Consider the following 14,796-nt stretch of genomic DNA (forward strand, 5'->3'; position numbering starts at 1 on the left):
TAGTTTTTATTTTATTTTAGTATCATCCCGTTAAAAACTTAATGTGTTTAATACATAAACTATTAGTTTTGGTTCGTTTTGGTACCTAAGCTTTTAATTTTTTTTCAAAACTAAACGTTAAGTTTTTAATGGAATACTAACATGAAACAAAAACTAAACGTTAAGTGTGTTTTGAAAAAATTAAAGTTTAGATACTGGAACGAATAAAAACCGATAATTTAGGAACTAAACGTATAATTTATCCTATTATTAATGAGAATAAGTTTGATTCATCGATTATTGAAAATTCACCTCTTTTAATTTAGACATAGAGCTGCAACTGATGAGGGAACGACCATTGATCGATCGTTGGTTAAAGAAGAGAGCGATAAAAAAAACTTTTTCAAAAGAAGAAGCCCATTTTATCAATAGTTGAGATAGATTTATAATGATTATGTCTAATTTGTTAAATATAGAGCTATCAGAGCTATTCATAAGATGACAGGTTAAACAGATTGATAGGTAGAACTTAGGAATTCGTACTTACGAGTTATTCATATCTATCAAGGATCTTATTTAACGGTTTTGTTCGCATATTGTAACTGATTTGAAAGATTATTGAAAATTTTGATGAAAAAATTATATCTATACATAGGTCTTGTGAGGAGGTGAACTGATAACTTTTGGATATGGTCCTTGGATATAATATATATATATATATATTTGATAAGATAAGAATCTAATAGAAAAATATAGAATATAACATTATTACAATAATCCATAAATTTATAATAAATAATTATATTATTATATTAAATCGAATCAAATATTTTTTACTTTAAATATGACTCTGATATGATCTTATTCTTAAAAAATTCGATCCAATATAATCTTGACACTCCAACATAAATTTATCTCATAACATGAGATAAATCATATTAGGGTTCGTTTGTTTCACTGAAAACATTTTTCAGAAAATGTTTTTCCGTAAAATGAATTACATCTCCTGAAAAATGTTTTATAGTGTTTGGAAGATGTTATGTAAACCATTTTTCACTAGTTGATAATTTTTTAGAAATTATTTATTGCAAATATAAAATATAATAAATAATATTATTTATTATAAAAACTTAATATTATTATTTTAAAATATTAGAATAATTTATTTAATATTATTTATGCCAATATTATTATTAAAATATTACATCTATAATTTTATAAATAAAAATATTAACTCTAGCATATTCTATTAAAATAAAAATATGATAAATTATATTGAATATCTATAAAAATAAAAATATTATATTATATTTTAAAATTATTAATAAATATATTTTAAGGAATTTTTATAATATTATTAGACTACTATATTAATATTAAATACATAAATAAAAGTATTCACTATTAATAATTCAATAATATTAATTTTAAGAAATTAATCAATAATATAACTTTTATTAATAATTTATTATATATTATTAAAATAAGAATATAATAGTATTATATATTATTATAATATAATTGAGTATATTATTATAATAATATTATTATGTTTAATAATTAATAAATATATTTTAAATATGTTAATAATTAATATTTTTATTAAAATGATACTAAAATATCATATTAATATTAAATTTATAAAATGAAATTATTTTGAATATTTATGATTTGGATAGAAAAGTTTATAAAATGACTTACAAAAAATTAAATCGTAAATCATTTTTTCAGAAAATACAAAGAAAATTCTGTTGATTAGGAAAATGTTTTTACATTGACCAATATATTTTCCTCCAACCAAACACTGAAAAGTGAGGAAAATATTTTTCAAAAAATATTTTACATAAAACAAACGGACCCTTAAATTCGAATCTTATTCCCTTTGTTACTCATAATTCCATCAAATGCCCAATTAAATAATATAATTATTTAAATATGGGGAGGAGAATGGAAGGGTGATATGAGCGTGGCCAAGAGAGAGCGTGGAAGGAGGAAGAAGGTAGACAACGTGCACGAGCTACAAGGCAGTGAACAAAGCATGGCAGCCTGCCAGGGTTGCGGCAAGCCGAAGAAGAGTCTTGTCTTCGCACAAATATTTCATCAAGTTCCTAAACAAGAACATAGGTCTAATAACATTTTTAACCTTTGAATTTAAAAGGAAATTACTATTTTAGCCCTTAAATTACTTTTTTTCCATTCAATATCTATTTTTTTTATTAATACAGGGGTATTATAAATAATATATGTTTTAAAGATTCTCAATTATTTAACAATAAAAATTCATACAATTTAGTCTCTAATTCTCAAACCTAAGACCTCTAAGAATAACAATCATCCCTTAATCACGGAAAAGATGGATTCATGCAAGCTATAGAATTTTTAATGTTTCTTCAAATTGAACCTACTTATAAAAAAATAAAAATAACTTCACTAAATTGAATCAAATTTTACTCACTCCTATCCTAACCCTACCCATAGTTATCAAATTGCTTTATATGAAGACAGAAGGGCCATCTCTGAACCAAAAAACCAAGTGACGAGGAAACATAAAAAGCAGAGTTCCAACAGGGAAGATGCAATGCATTGTAGTATAAAGTCCAATGGTATTAAGAATGGGTTAGCACAAGCAGAAACAATAATTTGTGCTCCACTTGATTCGCACAGCTATCTTATCATCAAAGCTGCATCAGATAATCACCTAAAACTATAAATGAATGGCAAAATTGTCCTGACCAAATTTATTAGCAGCTTGGAGTTGTCACAGTGCAATGCCATTGCAGCAGAGCTTGCTGATTCCCTGCAAATCACAACCACCCATTGCTAATCAGGAAAAAAAGCAGAGAAATTTTCAATAAAATTTCAGTGTCACATACTTCTGCAAGCTCTGCAGAGCACCACAATATTGAACATTATCAGGAGGAGCCATCTCGGTCTTGCCATTTTCCTCAGGGTTGATGATTCTCATGTAGGTCTCTTGGCCTTGGTACCATCTGTCCAAGTTCTCCACTCTAAGGTTCCGTACTCCTACATTATCAAGGGATACAAAGACTGCTGTCCATCCACCAGGGTACACCTACACAAAAGCAACTCTGTAACACAACAAATATGTGTAAAATGTGTTAGATATGTCCTTGTTTGAACCTCGGTCGTGCAGCGAGAGATGGAGTCCCACTTGTTGTAATTGCTTCTTCTGTTTTGTGTCCACTCACCAAAGTCCATTCTGCATCAAACACCCTAAGCAGCTCAGCACTCGGCACGTTATTGTGCGTACATGCATGTATGAAGTTTCTTACCCGACCACGAAGAATGAATAGCCATCCAAGTGAAAGCTCTGAATTTTGGTGTCATTGTTCTGCAATATGACCTCTATGAATCCTCTGTATGTTGCGTTGATTATGGATCGATCCATCTTGGGAGTTCTCTCGTTCGTCTTATTGGGGAAATCCAGCTTATAAGCACCCTTTACATTGTGAAGGTCAGCAAGCCTGATCGGTGTATCAGGCTTGACGAATGAGATGCCGTTCAGTGCAGCACGAAGCTTCCCATTAATTCTAATCGGAGGCAAGCTCCGTATCACTAATGTTTCGGTCACATTAATAGATCCGTAATGAAAAGATCCTTGGGGGTTCGGTCGAGCTCTACTTGCCGTAGTGTTTTGCCTAATCATTGCAAAAATAGAGTTTAGTATGTGAAAACAACGTATGAATCTAAAGACATGCTAAGGAAGTGTGAGCATGAGCATAAACCTGATGGCCCTGGGCTGGTTCATTGATGACCATTGGCTGTAAACATCGCTCGACGCAGCAGGCAGCGGACCGGTGGCTGGTCCTTTTGAATTGGAATAATGCAAGACGGCCACACCGGTTACTCTTTCCCACATCAATTCATTCACAAACCTAGCACTTGCCGCAATGTAGTAATTTTTGTTGCATTCTGATCCATGGTAACTAAAAACGAATATGACTTCTCCCACATGAATATCGAAGCTGGTGAAATTCTGTTGCATCATATATCGTCCCTCTGTTCCCTCTAAGACAAGATTATGGCCCTCGATTCTAAAGTTCAAACTAGTCGATATCCCGACATTATGCACTCGGAAGCGATAAGTTTTGCCTGCAGTACACAATGCCATTGTAGATTAAGAACTAAAAACTCCTTTCAACTGATGTTACATGAAACATTATCAATAACTTGTTTGAAAAAATACCTGGACCAACATTAATGGTTTCATATTCATTACCGTCAGGTACAAGAGTCGAGTTATACCGGTAAGGTTCTTTCCCATTAATGAAAACTCCATCTGGCATACGTAGTTCTTAACCCGAATCGAGAGTTGCTCTCAATGCCTAAAAGAAGAGTGTGTCAATTATCAGACTTAAACTGCAAGAAAACTTCATGCACCGTCCCAACCCTTCATCACTTACTAACCGTGTGGTTCTTGGTATACCAGTCACCAACCAAGAAGACAATGTCACCATCTGGTCGAGCGAAAGGAATGTCGATAATTGCCCGGTTATTAATAACAATGGGACCGAAGCCACCCGATGCTCTTTGAAAATTAAGCGAGGGGAAGTGGAAAAAGCTCCCAATCTGATCCTTAACCTAAAACTGGTAAGTAAAATTCCTTTTCAGATGAATCGGACAATTCGTACCGAGAACACCGTCCTGCCACGAGTTTCTCCGCATTTGAACTCCTGACCTGTAAAAACAATGAATCAGACCTCAGAAGCTAAAGAACTTCACTTTCAACAAATAATAACAGTAAAATTGTATCCCAAGGAAACTCAAACCCTACCAAGTCATCAAAAGATTTTCATCAAGCTGATTGTGAACATTAACAACCACATTGTAATTGGTTGTGGCATTAACAACAGATCCAGGAAATGCCCCATTAACTGCTATAACCTGCAAATTCAAGAATCCAATACAAGTGAGGCAAATCAACAAACATGAACTCAACCGACTACGACGTGTAAACAAGATCCCGACATTGTGAACGGAGCAAACTAAATCAAGACAAATAGTTCACTAACTCTCCCATACTATATGCAGATTCAAACCAGCTACTTAAAGAGGTGGATATACTGAAAGAAACATACTAAAACAGAGAAAACTAACCCGTTGAGGAACACCGAGAGGGGAGACGGTGATGTAGGAGAGTTTAAAATCATAGAAGACAGAAGGGTCATCAGCAAAACAAAGAGTGGAAAGAAGAGCAATGTGAAGCAAAAAAGGCTGAGCCATGTTCCCAGAAACAACAGGAATAGGGTTTGAACAAAGCTGAAAATGAAAGTACTCAAAGACTGATCGTTTATGGAGTTTCACAACAACATTAAAGTAAGAGAAAAAGATGGATTTAGACAAGAGGAAGAAAGAGAAGGAGAGGGTTGGTCTTTGTTATTTTATATATGCAGTATGAATGGGTCTGTGGTGTGGGAAAAACAACAAAGTATAGGACAGCACATTCCATGGTTTTGGACAATATTTTATTCAAATCTCTTACACCTTAACCCTGTAATCTGTGTAATAATGAAGGGCGGATGAAGGAAGAAAGTGTTTTTCTTTTTCTTCCTTTAGTAATATTAAAATCAGGAAATTTCTCAAACTTCTAACGTTTCAGTGGAGAAAAGCGTCAGCCTCACATGCATCGCCATTTCCTTTGATCAACTTTCTTTTCTTTTCTTGTTTTCATGAAGGGCGCCTTCCCTAGATGGCAACTCAACCCGAATCCGACGGGTTCCGACCCGATCCGACCCGATCGGGTCGGATTTTTTTAAAAAAAATTCGGGTTCTGATCGGGTCGGGTCGGGTTTTTTTTTAATGCACTGTTCGGGTCGGGTCGGGTTTAGGGTAAAAAAATCTGACCCGACCCGAAAAATATATATAATTTTATCTTATATATTTAGGGATAATTACAATAATATTCCTCCATATATAATTTTTTTCAATTAAGTCACTGTTTTCATTGAATTAAATTTTTTTTTTATTTCGGGTCGGGTCGGGTCGGGTTTCTAAGTCATATATTCGGGTCGGGTCGGGTCGGGTGAAACATTAATTTTGTCGGGTCGGGTCGGGTCACGGGTGGAGAACCCTTTCTTCTCGGGTCGGGTCGGGTGGCCCAAAACCCGACCCGACCCGACCCATTGCCATCCCTAGCCTTCCCCTTCTTCCGAAATTGTTTTTTTATATCAACTTGCTAAGTATGATTCCATGGTTATGGTCATGGATGGGAAAATCCAGCATTATCAATTTCATTTCGTGGATTGGAAGGAAGATCAAAGGGTGTTACAAGCAGGGTTTCAAATCGCGGTCGAGTTTTAGGTTATTTCGAATTTATCGTGATTGTGGCCGTCGCGGGCGCTATTACGGCCGTCGCGGACGCTATTACGGTCGTCACGGGTAACTCGAACGGTGGCGAAACCGTTATATCGCGGTCGCGAAACCGTTATATCACGGTCGCGAACCTTTTTTTAAAACCGTGATTACAAGTTTATTTAGCCAGCCTCAAACTATAGGGGTAGAAATGGAATTCCTGGTCTTTGAATTTCCATCCCATTCATCTGGTGGTGGATTCCGAAATAAGAAAATAAAATCCAAAATTTTGATATTCAAAATTATTTCAATATTTCGATATTGGTATTCAAAATTATTTATTTAACAATGAATTAAAATATACTTTCACATTTAATTTATTTTTTTTTGTTCATTTAATATTTCAAATAACATATTATATTGGTTCTGTCGTAACTAAATTTTTCTTTTTCTACGTCTACTTTTCTAATTTAATAATTTTACCAAAAACTCTTACAAATTTACTATTTTCCGTCTCATTATTTTTATCTCATGTTAATTAAGCACATAATTTTTAGAGATATAATTGACCACGTATAAAATTATGTAAAATGAGACAATTAATAAAGTATCCCAAAAAGTAATTGATATATTTAACCGTTTTATTTTAATAGAAATAAAAGAATAAAATATATGAGGATAACAAAAGAAAATATAATTGTTATTTTTTTTGTTAATTTTTCTAATAAGACATTTTTTTGTATAAATCTTTAGTGAATACAATGTAATATTTATTCGAATACTCTTAACCATTTCTATAATGAATGCTTATATCTCTCCATATTTGATGTCCGAACTCAAAATCTCAATGGATAATAATAATCTTTTAACTACTGAAATCACTTAATTCGTATTAATAAAACATTTTAAATGAGATAAATCTAAAATCTAAAAGAAACATATTTATCGGGACAGATAAATTACTTTCTCTGTGCATTACAAGTAGCTTACCCTATGGTAGATAAGATGCATTGACACAAGAAGAAATTTATCCACATGGCACCATAAATCGCCGTGTATGTAATCAGACAGAAAACAGAAACTACTGGCCGTTAATAACCAAACCACAGAGAGAATTCCCTCCAACAAATCTTCAACGAGTTCTTCGATCAAAACTTCAACCTCACCACTATAATAAAAAATATGAATGACAGTAGACAAACTGGTCATCTTTCTGGCCAAAAGAGATGGCATCGACAAGCTTGTAAAAACCTTCCAATACGTCTCCAAGCTTGTTAATTGGCAACTCGAAGCAACTCACCCAGACATCGCCAACAGGTTCAAACAATGGAAGTTGCCTCGGGTCTGAGCAGAAAAACCTTTAGAACCGGCAGGTTCTTAACTGGTTTCAGTGCCTTGAGAAGAAACCCTGGTTCAACCCCAAGTTTCAAGTTCCTAGCAGTGCTTGCTAATGCATGTGATGTTAAAAATTGGCACACCAAATTGCATCATTAGTCAACATTATGGGTGGCAATTTGGTGGCATTAATGGGGTGGCAAAATTGGTCAAAATTGGCCACCAAATTGTTGAAAATTTTGGATGGTAAAACTATGTAATTAGTCATTGTAATTTAGGGTATTTACAAATTAGTCCTTAAAGCTTCAACTATAAATACCCTGGCTCATTTAGCTTCAAAACCATCCCAAAGCATTCTAGCTTTCTTCCAATACTAGAGAGAATTTAGAGAGTTTCTTAAGAGTTATTTTCTCCTTTTTATCAAGAGAGAATTATCATTGTTTTCTCCTTGGTAGATCGAGAGAAGTTGTAATTCCTATTTTCTCATAGAGAAATTCTTCTACCGTTGTCTGTGGTTTTTACCCTATATTATTTAGGGGTTTTCCACATAAATTTTGTGTCTCTTTTATCTTCGTTTTTATTTTCTCAAATTATTAGTTGCGATTTTACTCTATCCGATAGTCATCTTCCGCAACAATTGGTATCAGAGCTAGATTAGAGTGTGTAATATCTGCTTATTGTCTTTGTGGTTACCACCAAAAGGTGGATCCTCCAACATAAGAAAATAAGAAGTTATTACCCATTCTTTGAAGGTTCTAGAGAACTATTCACGATAGTGAAATAGTGGAAGCTATCCGTAAAAGAAGCTATGACAACGAAATTTGATATTGAAAAATTCAATGGGAGAAATTTCTCATTGTGGAAATTGAAGATGAAGGCTATCCTGAGGAAAGACGGTTGTCTAGCAACTATCAGTGAAAGGCCAGTGGATTTCACAGATGACAACAAATGGATCGAAATAGACGGGAATCCTATGGAAAACTTTCATCTAGCATTAGCAGATGAAGTATTGTCAAGCATCGAGGAGAAAAAGATAGCTAAGGAGATATGGGATCATCTCACCAAATTGTACGAGGCTACATCGCTGCACAATAAAATTTTCCTTAAGAGGAAATTATACACTCTCCGTATGTCAGAATCTAATTCAGTGACGGAGCACTTAAACACACTGAACACTTTATTTTCTCAACTTACATCCTTAAGCTGTAAAATAGGAGAACAAAAACGTGTTGAACTTCTACTTCAAAGTCTACGTGATTCGTATGATCAACTCATTATCAACTTGACAAACAGTAATGTCACCAGTCTAGTCTTCGATGACGTTGCAGTTGCTGTTCTACAAGAAGAAAATCGGCGCAAAAACAAGGAAGACAGACAAGTAAATCTGCAATAAGCAGAAGCATTGACAATGATGACAACGATGAGAGGGAGATCAACAGAACGTGGCCAAAGCAGCAATCACAAACATGGTAGATCGAAGTCGAGGAGCAAGAAGAATTTAAAGTGCTACAACTGTGGAAAGAAGGGTCACTTGAAGAAGGATTGTTGGAGTCTAAATAAAAACTCCAACCCACAAGGCAATACCACAAACACTTCAGATGATAGAGATGCTCTATGTTGTGAAGCGTCAACCACCGTGGAAGGTAGAAAAAGATTTGCAGATATATGGATCATTGATTCGAGAGCAACATATCACATGACCTCAAGAAGAGAATGGTTCCATCATTATGAACCTGTCTCAGGAGGATCTGTGTATAGTTGCAATGATCATGCCTTAGAGATCATTGGCGTGGGAACCATCAAATTAAAGATGTATGATGGAACAATTAAAGTTGTTCGAGATGTGCGACACGTGAAATGCCTGAAGAAAAATTTATTATCCTACAGATTGTTGGATAATAATGCAAGCAAGATTGAAACACGGAAAGGAATCATGAAGGTGTTCCGTGGAGCGCTTGTGGTGTTGAAAGGCGAAAAGATAGCTGCAAACTTGTACATGCTGAAGGGAGAGACATTGCAAGAAGCAGAAGCCCCTGTTGCATCATGTAGTTCAGATTCTGCAATGTTATGACATCAGAAACTTGGACACATGTCAGAACAAGGAATGAAAGTCCTTGTGGAACAAAACATACTTCCAGGCTTAACAAAGGTAACACTTCCTTTGTGTGACCATTGCATAACAAGTAAGCAGCACCGGTTGAAATTCAACAAATCAAATTCTAGAGGCAAAAGTGTTCTAGAATTGGTTCATTCTGACGTATGGCAAGCACCAGTTACATCCCTAGGTGGAGCAAAATACTTTGTCTCATTTATTGATGACTACTCCAGGAGATGTTGGGTGTACCCTATCAAGAAGAAGTCAGACGTATTTTCAACTTTCAAAAACTTCAAGGCGCGGGTGGAACTTGATTCTGGAAATAAGATAAAGTGTTTCAGAACAAATAATGGAGGGGAATACACAAGTGAAGAATTTGATGACTTTTGCAGGAAAGAATGTATCAAAAGATAGTTCACAGTGGCGAACACTCCTCAAAAAAATAGAGTGGCAGAGCGGATGAACAGAACCTTGTTAGAAAGAACAAGAGCAATGTTGAGGGATGCGAGCCTAGAAAAATCATTATGGGCAGAAGTAGCCAATACCGCCTGTTATTTGGTGAATCAAGCTCCATCAACTGCAATAGAGCTGAAGACACCAATGGATATGTGGACTGGTAAACCAGCTGATTATTCAAACCTCCATGTATTTGGAAGTATAGTGTACGTGATGTACAACTCCCAAGAAATTTCAAAGTTGGATCCAAAATCCAGGAAATGCAAATTCTTGGGGTATGCTGATGGAGTAAAGGGGTATCATTTGTGGGATCCCACTGCCCGCAAAGTGATCATCAGTAGAGATGTTATCTTTGTAGAAGATAAATTACAAAGAAAAGAAGACGACGATAGCTTTGAAAAGTCAGAGACTACTCAGATACATGTGAAAAAAGAGTTTGAACAATGAGATTCTTTTGAAGCAGAACCAACACATGATGAACAAGAACCAGAGAGTTCTGAAGCTCCAACAACTCCTCAATCAGATCGTGTGAGAAGACGTCCCAATTGACACTAAGATTATGTTATAGAAGGTAATATTGCATACTGCCTTTTAACAGAGGACAGTGAGTCATCAACATACCAGGAGGCAATAAACAACTCAGATGTTTCAATGTGGATGATGGCGATGCAAGAAGAAATTGAATCCCTTCATAAAAATAATACATGAGACCTTGTGCCACTACCACAAGGAAGGAAGCTAATTGGTAACAAATGAGTCTTCAAAATCAAGCGAAATGGTGACGATCAAGTTGAGAGGTATCGTGCAAGACTGGTGGTCAAAGGATATGCTCAAAAAGAATGTATTGATTTCAATGAAATATTTTCTCCTGTGGTTCGACTAACAACAGTTCGAGTAGTTTTGGCAATGTGTGCTACATTGGACTTACATCTAGAGCAGCTAGATGTTAAAACAGCTTTTCTTCATGGAAATCTTGAAGAAGAAATTTATATGCTCCAGCCTAAAGGTTTTGAAGAAAAAGAAAAGAAGAACTTGGTTTACAGGTTGAACAAATCTCTGTACGGTCTAAAGCAGGCGCCGAGGTGTTGGTATAAGAGATTTGATTCTTTCATTATGTGCCTTGGATATAACAGACTTAATGCAGACCCTTGTGCTTATTTCGAGAGGTCTGGTGATAACGATTTTGTTATTTTGCTGTTGTATGTGGATGACATGTTGGTTGCAGGACCCAACAAAGATCATATTGAAGAATTGAAGGCACAACTGGCTAGGGAATTTGAAATGAAGGACTTGGTATCAACAAACAAGATTCTAAGGATGCAAATTCACCGAGACAGAAGTAATAGGAAGATTTGGCTTTCACAAAAGAATTACTTGAAAAAAATCTTGTCACGATTCAACATGCAAGATTGTAAGCCAATTTCTACCCATCTTCCTATTAAATTTAAATTATCCTCTAGTATAAGTCCTAGTAGTGAAGAAGAGAGGATGGAGATGTCTCGAGTACCGTATGCATCAGCAGTGAGAAGTTTAATGTACAATATGATATGCACAAGACCAAACATTGCACAAGCAGTGGGAGTGGTTAGTCGGTACATGGCGAATCCAGGAAAAGAGCATTGGAATACAGTAAAGAGGATCCTGAGATACATCAAATGGACCTCAAATGTTGCATTATATTACGGAGGATCAAACTTACTAATCAATGGGTATGTAGATTCTGACTATGCAGGGGACTTGGATAAAAGCAAATCTACTACATGATATGTGTTTAAAGTTGCTGGTGGAGCTGTAAGCTGGGTTTCAAAATTACAGTCAGTTGTGGCTACATACACAACAGAAGCAGAATATGTAGCAGCTACACAAGCTAGTAAAGAAGCAATATGGTTGAAAATGCTATTGGAGAAGCTTGGGCACAATCAAGAGTATGTCTCTCTATTTTATGACAGTAAAAGCGCCTTGCATCTAGCAAGGAATCCAGAATTTCATTCAAGGACAAAGCACATACGAGTTCAGTACCATTTCATTTGTGAAAAAGTGGAAGAAGGGACAGTAGATATGCAGAAGATCCATACCAAAGACAACATAGCAGATTTTATGACGAATGCGATCAACGCTGATAAATTTACCTGGTGTCGATCCTCCTGTGGCCTGTCAGAGACATAAGCAACATGAAAGGTACAAGGTAGAAAGAATGGTGTGAAGATGTGATTGTTCCAATCAAATCTTCAAGTGGGGGATTGTTGAAAATTGGCACACCAAATTGCATCATTAGTCAACATTATGGGTGTCAATTTGGTGGCATTAATGGGGCGGCAAAATTGGTCAAATTTGGCCACCAAATTGTTTGAAAATTTTGGATGGTAAAACTATGCAATTAGTCATTGTAATTTAGGGTATTTACAAATTAGTCCTTAAAGCTTCAACTATAAATACCCTAGCTCATTTAGCTTCAAAACCATCCCAAAGCATTCTAGCTTTCTTCCAATACTAGAGAGAATTTAGAGAGTTCCTTAAGAGTTGTTTTCTCCTTTTTATTTAAGAGAGAATTATCATTGTTTTCTCCTTGGTAGATCGAGAGAAGTTGTAATTCCTATTTTCTCATAGAGAAATTCTTCTACCGTTGTCTGTGGTTTTTACCCTATATTATTTAGGGGTTTTTCACATAAATTTTGTGTCTCTTTTATCTTCATTTTTATTTTCTCAAATTATTAGTTGCGATTTTACTCTATCCGATAGCCGTCTTCCGCAACAGGTGAGATGGTGTATTTCATCTTTGACCACTTCCTTTGGTTATCGAGGATCGGGACTTTGGATCAAAATCTGGCCAAGAGGATGAGCTTCGTATCTGCATTTGGTGAGTCTTTTGGGTATGTTTTCTTCATCGTTTCAGATTTGATTGCCATGAAACAAGGGATGGAAGCAGAAAAGAAGTTCATTGGTTTGGAAAAAGAAGAGGGATCAAAACAGAAGATAAGGAAGATAGAGAATATAGGGTTATGAGGTTGATGGCAGTGGCGACCAATGTTGTTGATTTGATTATAGCACTTGCAGAGATCGAGCCTAACCCTTTCTGCAACCATACTCTCTCGCTCGGTGTCAGTGGCTTGGTCTTTGCATGGCGGGTTGGTATAGAAATTGGCCCTCCTAGAACAAATCACTCCAAAATGAGCAAAGTCGTGATTATTTGATGGAAACTCATGTTCATCTTTGCTGATATTTGTTTTTGTTTTACAGAAACCATTTCTCTTAAACTTCAAATTAATAACTTGTTTTATTTCATGTAGTATACCAAACTTTAAAATCTTAGTTTATATATATAAATGATTTAACCATTGTTAACTGATCTATTAATCAACTAATCTAGATTGAATATTATAGAAGTCAATTTATAGAGACGATTTTTTTAACCCAGCTTATTCTATTGACAATGTAAAGATTTAAACCTATAACATTACTTAATACTTAATATCTATCTCATTATACCAACTAATTATTGATTATATTTTAATTTGACATTGTTTAATATTGGACACCTATTTTCTAGTTAAGCCAATAAAACGACGTAGTTTGATATTGGGTACGACCCAGTCTCGATGATAGTAAGTTGCAGCTAAGTCAAATCACTATAAAAAATACTTATCCAGTTCCCCCAATGAACTAGAACTACTCTTTTACCATATCTGATTCTCAACCCCTCTCTCTTTTCTCCCATTTATGGCCAAAGGAATCCCAACCCACGATGGGGCTGACGGCGACGGCGGTGGAAGCCAATACATAACCTGATCCTTCTCTTCGTTTCCGGTGTCACTACAACAAATTTTCTTATTAGTGGCATCTAGGTTGTTGTCACTAAAACTTCAATTTATGTCACTAGTTTTATTTTGTGACGTAAAAGTCAATGTCACGACGATCGTCACCCTAGGTGTGTCACTAAATGTCAAAAGTGACGATGTATGTGTTATCGTCATGTATTGTTAAATATATAGTGACGCTAATGGATAACGTCACAATTTAATTTGCATTCAGTGACAATTACTTTTGTCACTACATGATGTCATTTTCGTCATTAATAAATCATATCGTCACCAATAACACAATAATTTTATTGTATACGTGACGAAAAGAAAATTGTCACATTGTTAGTAATGTAGTATATCGTCACCTAATAGTAGCATGAATGACATTTATATATAATGTCATTATATAATTAATATTCAATGACAACTAATTATGTCATTAAATTATGTAAAATTTCGTTATTGATGATTTATATCGTCACAAATATTGCATTAAAATCAACTTATATGTGACGAAATAGATATTATCACATTTTTAGTGACATAATATATCTAATAATATTTTTAATGATGATTATGCATAACGTCACTATATATAAGGTCATAGTGGCAAAACTAAAAATTGTCACATTTTTAATGACAATATATATTAAAACATTATTTATACAAATCTAAATAAAAAAATAGTTTACTTACTGCAAAATAATAAGATTTAAACAATTATTTCACTAAAAATATAATAATTTCATTTCTATAAATATAAAAAAGTTTAAATGTTTACATAAAATAAAAATAATATGATAATAATATGACTTGTGG

General features: G+C 34.7%; 2 pseudogenes; one reads left to right on the plus strand and one right to left on the minus strand.

The window, feature by feature from the left end:
• Window positions 1-2,613: 2,613 nt before the first annotated feature.
• Window positions 2,614-5,442, minus strand: LOC120140158 (annotated as a pseudogene).
• Window positions 5,443-7,426: 1,984 nt separating this feature from the next.
• LOC120140144 lies at window positions 7,427-13,328 on the plus strand (annotated as a pseudogene).
• The last annotated feature ends 1,468 nt before the right edge of the window (window positions 13,329-14,796 follow it).

The sequence above is a fragment of the Hibiscus syriacus genome, unplaced genomic scaffold (assembly GCF_006381635.1).
Source record: "Hibiscus syriacus cultivar Baekdansim isolate YM2019G1 unplaced genomic scaffold, ASM638163v2 tig00110782_pilon, whole genome shotgun sequence".
Classification (NCBI taxonomy): domain Eukaryota; kingdom Viridiplantae; phylum Streptophyta; class Magnoliopsida; order Malvales; family Malvaceae; genus Hibiscus; species Hibiscus syriacus.